This window comes from Tursiops truncatus, chromosome 12, assembly GCF_011762595.2.
Source record: "Tursiops truncatus isolate mTurTru1 chromosome 12, mTurTru1.mat.Y, whole genome shotgun sequence".
Taxonomy (NCBI): Eukaryota; Metazoa; Chordata; class Mammalia; order Artiodactyla; family Delphinidae; genus Tursiops; species Tursiops truncatus.
In genome coordinates this window covers 50,829,160-50,845,885 of record NC_047045.1, presented here as the reverse complement: position 1 = coordinate 50,845,885, position 16,726 = coordinate 50,829,160, and the positions used below count along the sequence as shown (strand labels likewise).

The following is a 16,726-nucleotide window of genomic DNA, read 5'->3' as shown; positions in this document are numbered from 1 at the left end:
CATAATCATGAAGATCAAAAGACTTGACAACCATTGACCTCAGAAAGAAGACTCATTACTCATTACTGCAGTCTACCACCAAATGTAATAAATGTATGCCCAGCCCACTGAATCGGGAATTGAAAAAACCATTTATGAATATATCCTTTGTTAGCATCTTTCCAAAGAATGTGGATAGTTGTCTGTTTTAACTTCTAGAAAATATTTTGGGAACTGCCATTAAAGACATTGGAATCAACTCATTATCATTACCAGAAACTATTGATATAATGTAGTTGCATATGTTTGGCTAAATATAATAGAAATCTCTTTGAGTTTTGTTTCGTTTTGTTTTTTGATCTTCCCATAATCTTTTGTCTCTCCTAAATTTGTTTGGTATTGGAGTCCTCACTTGCTTTGGGTGATTGTCCTTCCTTGACCCTAGCCTGGAACAGCTTCATGAACCAAGAGATGGTTACGTGACCAAGGCCTGACAACCATGATTGTCCACTGCACTGGCCACAGGAAGTAGCAGAGGAATGGGCAGAACTAAAGCTAGGTATTCAGTCTGCCCTGTAATACCCCTAAATAAACAAGTCCTCTCTTTTGGGGTACTAAATGGAATGATATGTATCCTTCATGAGGGAAGCTTGTGGTAGTAGAATAGAATTAAGCTACAAGAATAAAAGAAAAGAGACAAGTGAAGGAAAAAGAAAATCCTGAAGAGCTTATTTAAGTCCCTGGATTCAGTCACCCTGAAATACAAAGTAAATTTCTTTATTTCCTCAAGCCACTTGGAATTGGGTTTTAAGAAATAGAAACATTTGGGGTTTCCCTGGTTGCGCAGTGGTTGAGAGTCCGCCTGCCGTTGCAGGGGACATGGGTTCGTGCCCTGGTCCGGGAAGATCCCACATGCCACGGAGCGGCTGGGCCCGTGAGCCATGGCCGCTGAGCCTGTGCATCCGGAGCCTGTGCTCCACAACGGGAGAGGCCACAACAGTGAGAGGCCCAAAAAAGAAATAGAAACATTTGTATAAATTATTAACATCAAATACCAACTATCCATAATAGTGATAACATTTGAATAAATTTAAAAGTAATATATAAGCCTCTCGTGGGCATAATTTTTACTTCCTCTGTGACTTTTAAATCTTTATAAGGATTGCTACATGAAAATTTCAGAGACTCACTACCCTTGTCTGACTCTTTCAAGGTAGATATGTAGTTAGTTATGAAAAATTACTGAAGAGTGACCTTTGAGAGAAAAGAAACCAGGGTCTACATAATTCATGAGCTGCAGAGTTCATCTCCAAAAAACCTGGAAATTACCATATTTAGCATACCAAGAAAATGCATTGGGCACATATAGCAAAATGAATTTCCCTGCATCTAAGAGAATGCAATATCTACTTATTTTATAGAAATAAACTAGGATTCCATGCATGCAACAAGAGGTAAGTTCTCTATTCTCTGTAGCAATCGGAACAATTCTAGAGACAATCTCAGGCAGCATGTTTTGTGTGAACTCTCAGCTACACAGTGTAAAGGTTTATAACTAGCAATGTGTGAAAAGACTCAAAGAAAATTATTTCCTGTACTAACTGTATAAATGTACTGCAAATGAAAATTTATCTATAGAAAAAGGTTGAAATAGTGGGACAATCTTCTGTTCTCTTCCTCAGCATTACAATTTAGTTTTATTAATATTTATTGAGCACCTAGTATGTGCTAGATACTGAATATAAAAAATGAACATGACATAGCCTCTGCTACCTAGGAACTCAAAGCCTGCTGAGAATTTTCTTCCATTATTCCTAATCTCGTTGAGGAGCCAATGACTTCAATACTGAAAAGGTTATTAAGGAAAGAGCTTTCCCTACCATGGGCCAATCTGGCCTCTGTCTCAATAAACGCATCATAAAACTGATTTATCTGTAGAAGCATAGTTGAAAGGATTGGTTATGTGTAGTCTTATTTCTGTGGTGCAAGGCTAAGTCCTATTCTCTTAGTTGTATTCTTCCATCCCATTTACCCACTATCACCACCAGTACTCTCACTGAAAGTATTCAAAAAACTTTGGAAACTGGGTGCAGGTTATATGTGAACTTCCTGTACTATCTTTATGGTAAATCTATTCTAAAATTTTCTTAAGTTTTTTTTTTTAAACTTAATGTGTGGATAATGAGCTTTTCATGTAGGTATTTTCAATAAATGTTGCCAGCAATTATCAATCAGTCATACAAGAAGCGTAGGACATTGAAAAACAACTTAAAATATTAACATTATTATCTTCTATATTAAGTATTTTTCTGATATGAAAAAAGAAATGAGATTTCTTCTAGAGGCAATTTTTATTTTGATCATTACTTTTCAACACATGTTCAGGGACCACAGGAACCGAAAGACATCAAAGAAGCTTAGTGATCATCTGCTGATGTTTCCCAAGGGATGTGTCATTGACATTTCAGTCAGAACAATTCTCTATAGTACAACAGCGTCCCATGAATTAAAGGATAACTAACATTCTGGCCCCTGCCCTGTAGCACTCTTCAGTTACTGTGACAAACAAACCTAGATATTTCCAAATACCTACTGGAAGGAGGTACCATATGGTACCACTAGCCTGTTCCCTATTTTTGGAACGGGGTAAATAGAAGTCCAGAGAAGTTCTATGGCTTGATTAAGGTCACAAAGGTAGCAAAATTCTAAATAGCAAGCAGGCTTTTCTTAATCAATATTCCTAAGATACATGAATGTTTTCTTAATCCTATAGCATTACATTTAAGGTTTCTGAATTTTTGGTGCTTGGATTTAGTGTGAATTATTAAACCAAATTCTCAAACAAGAAAACTCAAGGGGGGAATTTCCTGGCGGTCTAGTGGTTAGGACTCGGCACTCTCACTGCCGTGGCCTGGGTTCAATCCCTGGTCGGAGAACTAAGATCCTACAAGCTGTGTTGTGCAGCCAAAAGAAAAAAAAAAAGAAAGAAAGAAAAGAAAACTCAAGGCCTCTATGAAATTGGATTTAGTAATTGATTTTGAATTACTAATAGATTTTTTTAAATTTCATCTCTATTAACATAAGCATATACCTCATGACTTTTTTTTGAATTTTATTTATCTTTTATACAGCAGGTTCTTATTAGTTACCTATTTCATGCATATTAGTGTATACATGTCAATCCCAATCTCCCAATTCATCCCACCACCTCCTCCCCCCTCACCACTTTCCTCCCTTGGTGTCCATACATTTGTTCTCTACATCTGTGTCTCTATTTCTGCCCTGCAAACCAGTTCATCTGTACCATTTTTCTAGGTTCCACATATATGCGTTAATATATGATATTTGTTTTTCTCTTTCTGACTTACTTCAGTCTGTATGACAGTCTCTAGATCCATCCACGTCTCTACAAATTACCCAATTTTGTTCCTTTTTATGGCTGAGTAATATTCCATTGTATATATGTACATACATCTTCTTTATCCATTCGTCTGTTGATGGACAAATTTAGGTTGCTTCCATGACCTGGCTATTGTAAATAGTGCTGCAATGAACATTGGGGTGCATGTGTCTTTTTGAATTATGGTTTCCTCTGGGTATATGCCCAGTAGTGGGATTGCTGGGTCATATGGTAATTCTATTTAAAAAAAAACAAACAACCCAATCAAAAAATGGACAGAAGACCTAAATAGACATTTCTCCAAAGAAGACATACAGATGGCCAAGAAGCACATGAAAAGCTGCTCAACATCACTAATTAGTAGAGAAATGCAAATCAAAACTACAATGAGGTATCACCTCACACCAGTTGGAATGAGCATCATCAGAAAATCTACAAACAACAAATGCTGGAGAGGGTGTGGAGAAAAGAGAACCCTCTTGCACTGTTGGTGGGAATGTAAATTGATACAGCCACTATGGAGAACAGTATGGGGGTTCCTTACAAAAAACTAAAAATAGAAATACCTCATGACTCTTAAGGACAATTTAAGAAAATAGTTAAAAACTTAAAGCAAGCAATAAGGTAAGTGGTGAAGATGAGAAAGATCTCATTTCTTCCCAGCAGTGCCACAGTACACAAATGACTGCAACAGGATTAGTGGGAACAACCTTCAATTTGGCCATGGACCCAAGAAGAGAATTATATATACCTAAATCTACAGAGAGGAAGGTCAAAGTCAAATCTGCAAATATTGGACTAGCTAGACCACCCCTTATGTAAAGATGATTAAGGAAATTTAAGACCTAGGAAAAGATTCTGAAGGACAAGGGAAAGAAAATATAAACCTGAAGCTCAGAAAAAGGACAAGCCTATGAATTTTGTATACTAATCAAGCAGAAAAACATTTTAGAAAACTCCTTGGAGCTCTCAATCTCATGGAAAAAGACAAAGTAGAACCTCAGGCAGAAGGTTCTATTTATGAGGAACTAGCAATATCAAAGTTATAGAACAATGAACATTTATGTGTTGAAACACAGAGCATCATTTATTAGATACATGTGTATATATAATAAAATCTATTAGAAACAGAAAGAATTGAGAACCACCCCCATAACTTTCCATAGAGGATTTTAATACTTCTCATACTTTGACAGCTCAAAAGGATTTTTTTTTTAATGCAGAAAGTTTGGATAACCTCATAAATGACATTGAGTTTAGATAGACAGATATCATAGGAAATTATCCTTTTCAAGAATGCATGAAACAAAAACTAATCAACTACTAGGACACAAAACCTCAACTAAACCTGGGTAGAAATGGTAAAAGCCATATTCTCTGACTACAATGTATCAATAACAGAGCTGTAATTTAATGACAACAGTTTAAACAAAAAGGCTCATCATTGTGGAGAATGGAAAAAACATGTCCTAAATAATTGTTCGGTTAAAAGAAAACCAAAGCTACCGGTAAAGAATATTGAGACCATTTTTAAAAATAAGAACTCGTTCTATTAAAATGTAGAAGACATGGCAAAGTTATATGGAGGCAAATGCATAACCTCTTATACTTAATTATTTAATAGGGAAAAATAATTTAAAAGAACAAGCACTTTAACGAAAATAAAACATAAAATGTTAGAGCAATGAAAATAATAAAGTGGAAACTGAATAAAAAGGTAGTTTGATTTATAAAAGAAAAAGCTGGTCTTTGGGGGAAATTTTTGTTTGGAATAATATCTCTGATATTCCTTATTCTGGTCCAGGAATTAGTGGAAACAAAATATAATTCTGGAAAAATTACTGAGCCTGTCTTTGGTCCCATATTGTTTCCTAGGTACTCAATGGTAATGCAGATTTAGAGTCCAGAAATCACCCTAGGTCATAGATCCAAAAGAAGCTCATGACTTCCCTAAAACTTGGATTCTACTTTCTTTTCCTCTTTTCAGAGTTTTTAATCCCATAAGTACTACCAGTGAAAAACTGGTGATTCACCCAGTATACAAACATCACCTTCTGTATTTAGCGTAAGTAGATGAATCTATTTATCTGTATCTCCAAGACCAAGCCAGAATCCTCACTGTGTCCTCTACCTCTAGGGCACTGCTCTGGTAGCCCTCTGCTGCCCCCTCTTGGTTCTAAGCAATACTTTCTCAGGAACTGGGACAAATGGCTTAAAGCCTCTGAATAAAACCTCCAAATGTTTCAGAAATACCTGTGTAACCAAACCACACTTGGTGGATATTCACTTTTAGTAATGTAATAAAGTTATAGGTGGTTTTCAGTACTCATAATCCTCACATACAACTAAAGGAAATTTGCCAACTGTAAAAACAGAGTACTTATCTTTAGCAAGTAGTTTCAGAAATTAACTTCAGCTCAAAGTTTTCTAGATAAAAACAGTCAAGGTATAGACATAATAAATATTCCCAGTAAGACAGTGATTCTTTACATTGTCATGTAAATGACAAGCTTTACATTGTCAAAGCTGTCATGAACAGCTTTGAAATCAGATGAAGACTAGTGTCCAGAAGAGTGCCTATTCAGAATACATCCACCAGGACACTGTGAGGAGATCTATTTTCAAGAAAAGACTTGCCTCAGCTGTGGGAAGTGCTGTCTTCAGTTAGCCTTCAGCTGTCAGGCCCTGCAGGAAGCCTTGGCTTGCCTGTCACCATGCCCCTTCTAGAGCCCTATACTGACAACTGATTGATGCTGGGATATAAATGTCTGGTCACCTTAGCCCCACTCGAGCAAGTCAAGAGCTGCCGCATGGAGTCAGCTGAGGCTGCATTGAGTCTCTGCCCATTCTTGTTTCCTTCTCCTTCTTACTGCAGCTATTGATCCCAAGGCACAACCTAATAAACATCCTTATGTTAAACCTCATGTCAGAGTCTTCTTGGGGAACCCAACATGTGACAACTATGAACATCACTGCATAAAGTGTTTCCCCCTCCTTGTGGGAATTATTCACAGGCTACAGGAAGAAGCTTTTATAAGTTCCCAAACTTTTTTGGAGAACTTGGAAACGTATTTAACTTCCATACTCCATTTTATATGTAAACTGCCAAAAGCAGATGACATTCATTGAGATCACGAAGGAGACAGGGGAAACAAGGATCCCTGGAGAGAAGTCTCAAGAGCAGGGGCCCAGGGAAAATAGATCTCAAAAAGCACCAGCAAAAATATACTTCCTGAAAATGGGGGTCATCCTGAAATCAATAAGTAATATTCCTAGTTTATGATCTTTGGTGCAAGGACTAGCTAGATTGAGTTGGCATATCTTTCCTCCTAAGAAGAGGTGGGGCTATAAAAAGAATCATAAAGAAAAGTTATATTTGCAGGAAGCAGCATGACTCTGTGACAGAAGAAGAGAAAGCCCTTGCACTATGAAAACTTGCTAGCTTAAAACTCTACCTTGTCTTCTTCCCCCAAAGGAACCTCTGACAAGTGACCAGTCTAAGAAAACCTAACTCATTCAATGATGAGTAATATTTTAAGAGGACAGAGTTGATTTTTAAAAATTCCCTTGTTTAAAAAAAGTTTTTTCCTCTTCCCCCTTCCATTAGTTAAAAAATATTTGTTGATTCCTTTCACTTCTTTTCCCTTGAAGCAGCCAAGGCCAGTGACACTGGTAGAGCCAAGGAGATTATTGGGGCTGTTGAAGTGGGCAGGGCATAGCTGGGTCAGTAGTTTGATTACATACAGGAAGAATGAACAAGTAAGTAAATTGAGAATAAAGGGAACCAGATTTCTCACTATTAGAAAAAGGAGTTACAAATATGGAAAAGCCAAAGGTCAGAATCAGCCCTGTGGTATTGAATTGTAGTTGGAGTTGTCACTATGAATGCATGCTACTTTATATATAGAGGTAGATGTAGAAATAGATATAAATGTTTATGTGTGAATATAGATGGATGGACAGATAGATAGATAGATAGACATATTTTCTCTGCCTGGTGGGAAAGCCTAGAAGCAATTGCATCCCAGGGGCAGTGAGCAAACCTACTGCTCAGATCTTAGCTTCTAAATAGAATTCTCCACTATATAGAATGAGAGCTACTTGGTGAAATGAAAGAACAATATGAACCTGGAAGATCTTGTGCCAGAAAGTACAGAAGGGCTAAAACGAAAGTGATGGGGAGATGTCAAAAATAAGGTCCAGCCTCGAGGGAGGAACATCCCATTTGCCAAATAAGTAGCAAATTGAGCATCAAAATAAATAATTATATCAATGATCATCAACCCCTTAAATCAATAGAACTCTATAAGCATGTATGTGTATACACATATACATATATCATATGAATACATAAATAAGAGAGGGGCAAGAAAGCTATGACTTCCAGAAGGATGCAACTAGAATGTAGAAAGAATGATGAAATTAGAAAATCACAATTTGGCAACCATGATAGTAAATATATATTGAGGTAAGAACTTCCAATAAATGCTGAAATGAATGGGTAAATAATTATTGAGAACAAGATATTTACATAATCTCAAAATAACTCCTTTCAAAATACTTATTAATTACAAAGAGAAAAACAGAAAGTTTACAAAGGAGAAACTTCGCAGATACAACTTTAAACAAGTGATAAAAGTTATTATCACTAGTAGTAGGAAAAATTGAATCAAAATCCAGACATGAAAGGCATTCTACAGATTAACTAGACTGCATTCTTCAAAAAATAAAAGGGTCATGAAAGAAAAAGAAAGAATGAGGATGAGTTCCAGAATGGAGGGTAATAAAGAGACATGACAGCTAAAAGCAACATGTAATCCTTCATTGGATCCTGGACCAGATTCTTTTATCTATCTATCTATCTATGTATCTATCTATCTATCTATCTATTATAAAAGATAACATTAGGATAATTGGCAAAATTTGAATGTGCCCTATAGATAGTATTGGAGCAATTAATTTTCTTTATATTATTTTTATATCTTTCCTGTAAATTTGAAATTATTTCAACTAAGAAAGTTTTAAAATGTTGCACTTTTAAAAAGTAAAATATACAAGAAAAATAGTCATAGTGTAGATTTTATCTGTGATCAAACATTCTTCCAAAAAATTAAAAACTTATTAACACTAATTCCTCTAACTAGAAGACCACGAAGCAGAAAGGGGGCATCATGTCTCCCTTATTCTCAATTGATTCAAGCACACTCATTGTTAATTCATGACAAAGAAGACATCAGCAGATGCAGTTGAGTGTTTCAATCCTCAGGCACTCTTCAATCTGCTAAGGATTTCTATCACCACCCTTCAGGTCATAAACCTGAACTTCATCTTCTGCTGAAGATGACTTCAGTCACCGAAGTAACACTGCTTTTGACGTTTCTGCCGTGAAACTAGCCGTCTTTAACCATCTCTGCTCTTTTCTAGCTTTGACTTGGAAACGCATTAACCACTCCTTTGTTGCTTGTTTCTTGTTTGCTGTGTGTGCTTCCCTTGGATCCTAATTTTTTTATTCCAGTCACATACTATTGATTTTATCCAGACTCCAAATTATTCCAGAGCATTTCATGTTGTTTTTATTGCTGATACATCTGCCTTTTACCTAGAGAATAATGCTTTGACATGTTAGTTTGTTCTGATATTTTAACCCAAACCCTTCAAATAAATACTTTATTGATGACTATCTGTTCTATTTTTAAAACAAGATTCTAATTTTCCTTTGGGAAATAATTTTAGTGTGTAAATTCTTACTTAGATCTCTTATTTATATCTCATGTAATAGGTTAATCCAGTTTTCCCATTTTGTCTAATTTTATTCTCAGTGGAAATATAAACCACCTAGTTACCACATTCTAAAAGAGTATATTTTAACAGTGTTTCCCTATACATAATCCATGGGATGTGATGTAGGTTGTCTTTTTTTGTTTCAGAAGATAGAAAGTCCTGAGGTCATATAAATATGAGAAACACTGGCTTAATAGCTTTATCACATCATTTCTCAAAGCCTCTAAAAAGTAATGTGTGATGTGAATCTCTAATAGGGAAAGTACCAAACCTGTTTGAAAAGATCTCTTTATTTTGGCTCCTTTTTTATTTCAGGACTCCTTCTTTCAACAGAAACAAATAAAATCCCTCTTCCTGTAATTGGCTACCTGAAGTTCTCCCACTTACTGACTGAGTAGCCTTGGACAAGTCATTTGATTTCTCCAGGCTTCAGATTCCTCATCTGTAAAATAGAAATATTAATAATATTTTTCCTGATGGAGTTGCAATGAGGATTAAATGAATTAACACATATAAATATTTATAATAATGGTTTGCATACAATACAGGTTTTAGATTAATATATGATTATTATTGTTATTATTATGATTGATGACAATGTTAAAAGTCATATAGAGGAAAAGCAGCTATATGATTACTTTTACTACCCTGGAATAAATGTCTGTGTTTCTAAATCAAATACAAAACCGAGGAACTAACTTGTAAAATAATCAACTAAAATATTCTTGTTGGCTTTTACTTTTTTAAAAAATTAATTAATTTATTTATTTTTGGCTGAGTTGGGTCTTTGTTGCTGCGTGCGGGCTTTCTCTAGTTGCGGCAAGTGGTGTGGTGCACGGGCTTCTCATTGTGGTGGCTTCTCTTGTTGCAGAGCACAGGCTCTAGGTGTGCGGGCTTCAGTACTTGTGGCCCGCAGGCTCAGTAGTTGCAGCTCATGGGCTCTAGAGTAGTTGTGGTGCACGGGCTCAGTTGCTCCGCAGTATGTGGGATCTTCCAGGCCCAGGGTTCGAACCTGTGTCCCCTACATTGGCAGGCAGATTCCTAACCACTGTGCCACCAGGGAAGCCCAGATTTTTACTTTCGAAATGGAATATCATCCATTAGTGTCAGCTCTCTTAATTTGGTTCTCATGTTTTAAAAGTAAATATGGGGTCTTCCCTGGTGGCACAGTGGTTGAGAGTCCGCCTGCTGATGCAGGGGACATGGGTTCGTGCCTCGGTCCAGGAAGATCCCACATGCCGCGGAGTGGCTAGGCCCGTGAGCCACGGCCGCTGAGCCTGTGCGTCCGGAGCCTGTGCTCCTCAACGGGAGAGGCCACAACAGTGAGAGGCCGGCGTACCGCAAAAATAAAAAAATTTAAAAAAAAATGTAAATATGTGTTACAAAATAAAAAGTCATTAATGGACAAAATATTACCTCTAATAATTCAAGCACTGCCTAGAGTATTAAGAAAAAACAAATCTGATTATAATTTAAAACCAATGTCAGAATGGTAAGATTTTAAAGTGCATCTATTGTATTCAATTACTTTGCATTGGACAGGACTAAACCTTACTACTGCAAACAGATAATATACACAATCTCTTTTAAATTGCAGCCTATTTTGTACTCTATATTTCTCCCCTACCCCAGGACATACCAACAACCTTATAAAATAAGTCAGGGTTCTTTAATCTTAAATATACTAACCCAACTTTCAAGTGTTTTAATGTATAATTTCAAGATAAAATTTGAATATCTATATAGAATAAAACTCTTATTTGAAACTGAAATTCTAATTCAAAGATAAATATATATAGAATCAACATTTTATTTCTAGAAGAAATAGTTCTCCTATTTCTCACTGTTCTTACTGTTCTACTTTCTCAGACAAAACATTGGTTTTATTTATATAAAAGTTACCATATTTTTTGGTTGGCATAAATAATGCCCACACAAATCTTTCAAGGATTATAATGTCTGCTTTTTATGAAGCCTACATTCTGTCTTTAAATAAAAAAGAAAGGTCAAGCTGTAGAAGTCAAAAGAATTTATGACCTTCCCTTACCAGTGCCTACAGAAGAGGGTATTATTGAGGAAACAATGAAGAGCTCTTAAAGAATCAAAAATCAACCCGTTTGCAATTAACATTGGCTGCAGGCAATTTTGGAAGAGGCAGTATATGCAATAGAAAATTTTTATTTTTACTTGTAAGTAAATACCAATTTAAAAATTGTCTGTGAGTTTTGGGAACAGCAAATGACAAACAAGATGTACCTATAATATGGAATTATTTGTAATCACACTATGGGTAAAGTGTTTTACTTTTCATGCACTTACATAACATTCACAATCATGCTTTATTTTTTCAGTTCAGTTTGTTTTTTTGCTTCTCTCTTCAATGACTTGAAAGCATCTCATGAATTAAGCAACCATACTTTCTGAAAGATTTGCTTCCTTCTCCACATCTCTTTAATCCCAATTTTCTAAATCAAGGCTGATACCTGCTGAAATAGCGGACGATTTGAACACTGTGAACCTTTAAATTGACTTAATATTTCTAAAAGCTAAGAGGAAAAGTTTTTAAATTCTTCAAGGCTGCAAGGATTTTCTTAGTTAAAATTCGTGGCATCTCACGTTCCTGGCTTTCTAAATGTTACAATTTGTGGCAATTCAAATTTCTGGCTTTCTCAATTAAATTCTAAGACAAATCATAGATTCAAATTTTGTTTCCAAGGTAGTCACTTGTTCTACTCACCTAGGTACAGAAGAGGGCAAATGTTTTCAGGTCCCATTCATGTCCCATTCATTAGACAAGTGAAGTTTTGTTGAGATATTTTATCATAATATACCACACTCATTACCCTTTCTATCACTGAGGATGAACAAAATAGAAAATGAAAATTTGCTTTGTGAGCTAGAGTTTAATTTAATACTGCTTTGTATTGTAGGGGAGCAGAACTTGCCATCCCCAAATATCTCTTTAGCATTCAGATTATTTCTAGCTAAAAATAATCAAGGCCCAAAAAACTCAGGAAGAAACTTTGACCTTTCCCCTAACTGCCTAAAGAATTTAGAGGGTTAATTACAAGAATAGAGCTATTACCAGAGATGTCTGCAATGAACATAGGCTAGGTATTGTGGGGAAAACTTAGAGATCAGAGACTCTGTGTCCTATTGTCTCTGTGCGGCCTAGCAAACATTTGTTTACCAAACTTTTGATTTGCCATCTCCATGTGAATTGCCTTCCTCCCCTTTGAAGTCCCAAGCCACCACCCCCAACATCTTCTTTTGTCTTTAGCTGAAGATAGTACTTAAGGTGAGGGTTTTAGTCATTTTGACAAGTCACTCAGTTTTTCTGGGTCTCACCCAAGGGTGTATGTTATTAAAATTTTGTTTGATTTTTCTCTGGTTAATCTATCTCATGTTAATTTAATTCTTTGACCAGCCCCAAGAACCTGGAAGGGTAGAGAAACCTTTCTTCCTCCCCAACAGCATTAAAGCCCTTCTATTTTACTGGAATTTGGGGGGATGGGATAGGAAGTAGGAAGAAAACTCTAGGAGATTTTCTCAACGGTTAATGTCACAGATTGCTTATCTCTAAATTTGTTAATATTGTGAGATTTAATAATAGCTATTTATTTAAGACTATCAATGTACTTGCTCGATTTTTTTCATAGAAAATAATAATCAATCTGGGAAAAAATAAACATGATTTCCAGATTTTAGTAACTTAGATTATTTTCCAAGAAAATAATTTTGAAAGACATAAGAAATTTTTCATCTCCTAAAGAGATATTTTCACTGCAAGAGTAAGAGAAGGCAAAAAGGGACCCTAAGTAAGTACTTAGTGTCATCCAAATCCACCTTCTCTTATCTCCCCCTGCCATCAAGTTCACTCTTAAATTCACTCATTTATAAGTGTTTATCGAATGTATATTATATGTAGATGCATGATGAGTACTATCAGACATATAAAATAAAACTATTAGAGCATATAAAATAATCTATGACCTTATGTAATTTATACTATAGTGGGGTATTCAAGCAGGGAAACAGAACTAAAAGGAATAGTCAAGTTCATATCACACCAGCTCTGTAATTCATTAATTAATTCAGCAAACATTTACTTAAACATACCTACTATGTAAAGGGCATGTTTTCATTTTGCAAATACAGTAAATTGCATAGGTATTGTGTGATTAACTGCTGGGTATAGTGTTTGGGACGTGGTGAAGACTACACATTACTTAAATGTATAACGGTATGCTTCTCCAGAGAAGACCTTAAAAAACAAGCCAGAAGCTTCATTAAAATTTTCAAGTATATATTTTGCAAATGTGTTATTTATTTCTGAATAATATTGAAATCTTTTCTTAAAAGTTATTTTCCACAGACAAAAATTATGTAAAGATTAAGGAGAATAAAAAACTCATTAACCAGACAATGACATACTCTGCAGTTATTGCCAAAATCACAGTATGTGTAGTAGGTTGAATAATGGCCCCTACAAAAAAGGCCACATCCTAATTTCCAGAACTTGTGAGTATGTTACCTTACAAGGCAAAGGGGATTTTTCAGGTATGATTAAGTTTATAATCTGGAAATAGAAAATTAGCCTAGATTATCCAGTTGGGCCCAACATAATCACAAGAATCATTATAAAATAAAGGGAGAGTCAGAGAGAGAAATATGACAACACAGTAGAAGTTGAAGTGATGAGGGATTGTAAGCCAAGGAAAGTGGACAACCTCCAGAAGTTAGAAAAGGCAAGGCAATGGATTCTCCCCAAAGCTTCCAGAAAGAACACAGTCCTACCAACACCTTGATTTTAGCCCAGTGAGACCTATTTTGGACTTCTGACCTTCAAAACTATAAGATAGTAAATTTGTGTTCCTTTACACCACTAAGTTTGTGGTAATTTGTTACAGCAGCCATAGGAAAATAATACAGCACCTTCTTGAGCATTTACTTTGTGCCACTACACATATTAGACATATTATATCTTTTAATCATCATAAGAGCCCTATAAAGTCATACTCAAATTTTCCGTGTTTCACAAATGAGGGAACCAAGGTAAAACTGTTTAAGCAGTTTGCTCAAGAGACTGAACCCTTGGATTCCCTGGTGGCGCAGTGGTTGAGAGTCTGCCTGCCGATGCAGGGGACACGGGTTCGTGCCCCGGTCCGGGAAGATCCCACATGCCGCGGAGCGGCTGGGCCCATGAGCCATGGCAGCTGAGCCTGCGTGTCAGGAGCCTGTGCTCCGCAACGGGAGAGGCCACAACAGTGAGAGGCCCACGTACCGCAAAAAAAAAAAAAAGAGAGACTGAACCCTTAATCATCATTAAATTTCCTCATGATCAAGCAAGGAAATACATACATATGAAGCAGGATATCAACCTAGTAGCAATTTTATGATTGACGTGTTTTACCAAAGTGCTCATAGTTTCCTTAGATTTTTTTTGTACCTTGATGAAAATTCTGTAAGCATACACTACTAAAGATTTGAGTGATTGCTTGAGTTTCATGATAAACATGTTGGTTTTGTTTATTCTTGATGGCAGTACTCCATTTCTAATGTTTTCCATTTGTTTCACTCCTAGGAATTTGATGAGATATCTGCCACTGTCTCTCTATCTCTCTCAGAAATGGACCAAGACCCCCTAAACACCACCATACGGAAATGATAGTTGAACAGCTTAAGGTAGAGTGGTTTATCTAATCAAGGCTGGATTAGGGACGGTAGAGCAGATAATTGTTTAAAAATAACATAGAAGTATTGGAGCAGTGTGATAAAGGTATCAATTTTTTGTCACAGAAGTCTTAACTGCTTTCTTTGTTTAAAACTCACTCTTCTACAAGTAAAATATCAAAAAATATTCTCTCTATATATATTGGTAAACTGTTTAAGCACCATGCACTTAGTCAAACATTACATAAAACACATGTTTACCTTCTATTTTTCACACACAGATAAAGATGGCAACTGGGGCTTCTCTGGTGGCACAGAGGTTAAGAATCCACCTGCCAATTCAGGGGACACGGTTCAAGCCCTGGTCCGGGAAGATGCCACATGCTGCGGAGCAGCTAAGCCCATGCACCACAACTACTCTAGAGCCCACAAGCTACAACTGCTGAGCCCGTGGGCCACAACTACTGAAGCCTGTGTGCCTATAGTCCGTGTTCTGCAACTGCAACAAGAGAAGACACCGCAATGAGAAGCCCGCGCACGTCAACGAAGAGTAGCCCCTGCTCGCCGCAACTAGAGAAAGCCCACGCACAGCAATGAAGACCCAATGCAGCCAAAAATTAAATAAATAAAGATGGCAACTGTAAGCATAGAACCTATTATTTATAACTAATTATCATGCAACATAATTTTTATTATTCCTATCAATACACATATATTTAACTAGTTTTATTATATCTTTTATTTGGTTGAACAATAAAATGTGTTCTTTTATATTTATTCTTTATAGTAAATGAAGAATAGTATGCAGTCTATGTAGTACTACCTTTTCCTCAAAACAAAGCAAAAACAATTTTTTAAAAAAATCATATGATACTCTTTTTTATGTGCTTGTTTTTAATTCTAAAAGGTTTATAGAGTAAACAACCAAATTCAGTGCAGTTTTGCTCATGCACAACTGAAGAAAATATATGTCAGATTTATATTGCTATATGTCAGAGATACTTTTCCCAAGGGGCTAAAAGCAAAACACTGTACCCTTAAACTTAACACTAAGATATATGATTCTAGATTGTATGAAAGTATACTTACCTTTAAAATTTTACTAAAAAGCTGAATTTTCCAGTTATTTATTTATTGCAGAAAGAATAATAGAATTTCTTTCTTACACTACAGAATGAGAATTGTCAGCTAAGATACAATTGCAATAATTATTGCTGATGAGGATACAAAAGACAGAAATAGCACTACTTGCTGACAGATCACAGGTGGGGAGCATGGGTTACTGGAAGCAACAAAAATTACATTTCCATTGAACAGCAAATGGACTTGCTATGGAGATCTCTAAGAAATAAATAGATCCACTCGTAATCTTATTCACACAAATCTATATTCCCTGAACTGAATTGCTACTTTTTATAGTTATGAACAATTATTTGTCAAACTTTCTAAAAACTTTAAATTCTAGTTGAATTTATGTTCAGGAGTGTGATGTTACTGATCACACATCAGTTACCAATATTTTCAGGGGTTTTTTTGTAAATAATACATTTATTCATTCAACTAACTTTATTGATTGCCTATCAAAGGCCTAATGTTTTTTTAGCCTGAGGATACAAAAATGCCTAAGACACACTCACTGTCCTCAAGAAGCTTAGGATGGTTTGGGAGGTTAATAAAATACAACAGACAATACAATGAGGCAAATGCACTCTTGCAAAAATGCATAGGTTACATAGAGAGTAGTTAAGTCATCACACTTAATGTTAGGAATTAGTCAAGGAAAGAAGGGGAGGCTGTCAGGGAAATGCCATAAAGGAGATGCACCTAAGCTGAGTTTTAGTGGATGAATCGGTACCAGCTAGATACAAGCATTTATGGGGAATGGTGCTGAGA

The 16,726-nt window shown here is 36.0% G+C and overlaps 1 long non-coding RNA gene across 1 annotated transcript in view; it reads left to right on the top strand.

The window, feature by feature from the left end:
• Nucleotides 1-14,851, top strand: part of LOC141276095 (uncharacterized) — a 61,925-nt gene extending 47,074 nt beyond the window's left edge. The window contains exon 3 of the long non-coding RNA XR_012325040.1: nucleotides 14,745-14,851. This is a non-coding gene — a long non-coding RNA (uncharacterized lncRNA). The remainder of the gene's footprint in view (nucleotides 1-14,744) is intronic.
• Nucleotides 14,852-16,726: the final 1,875 nt, after the last annotated feature.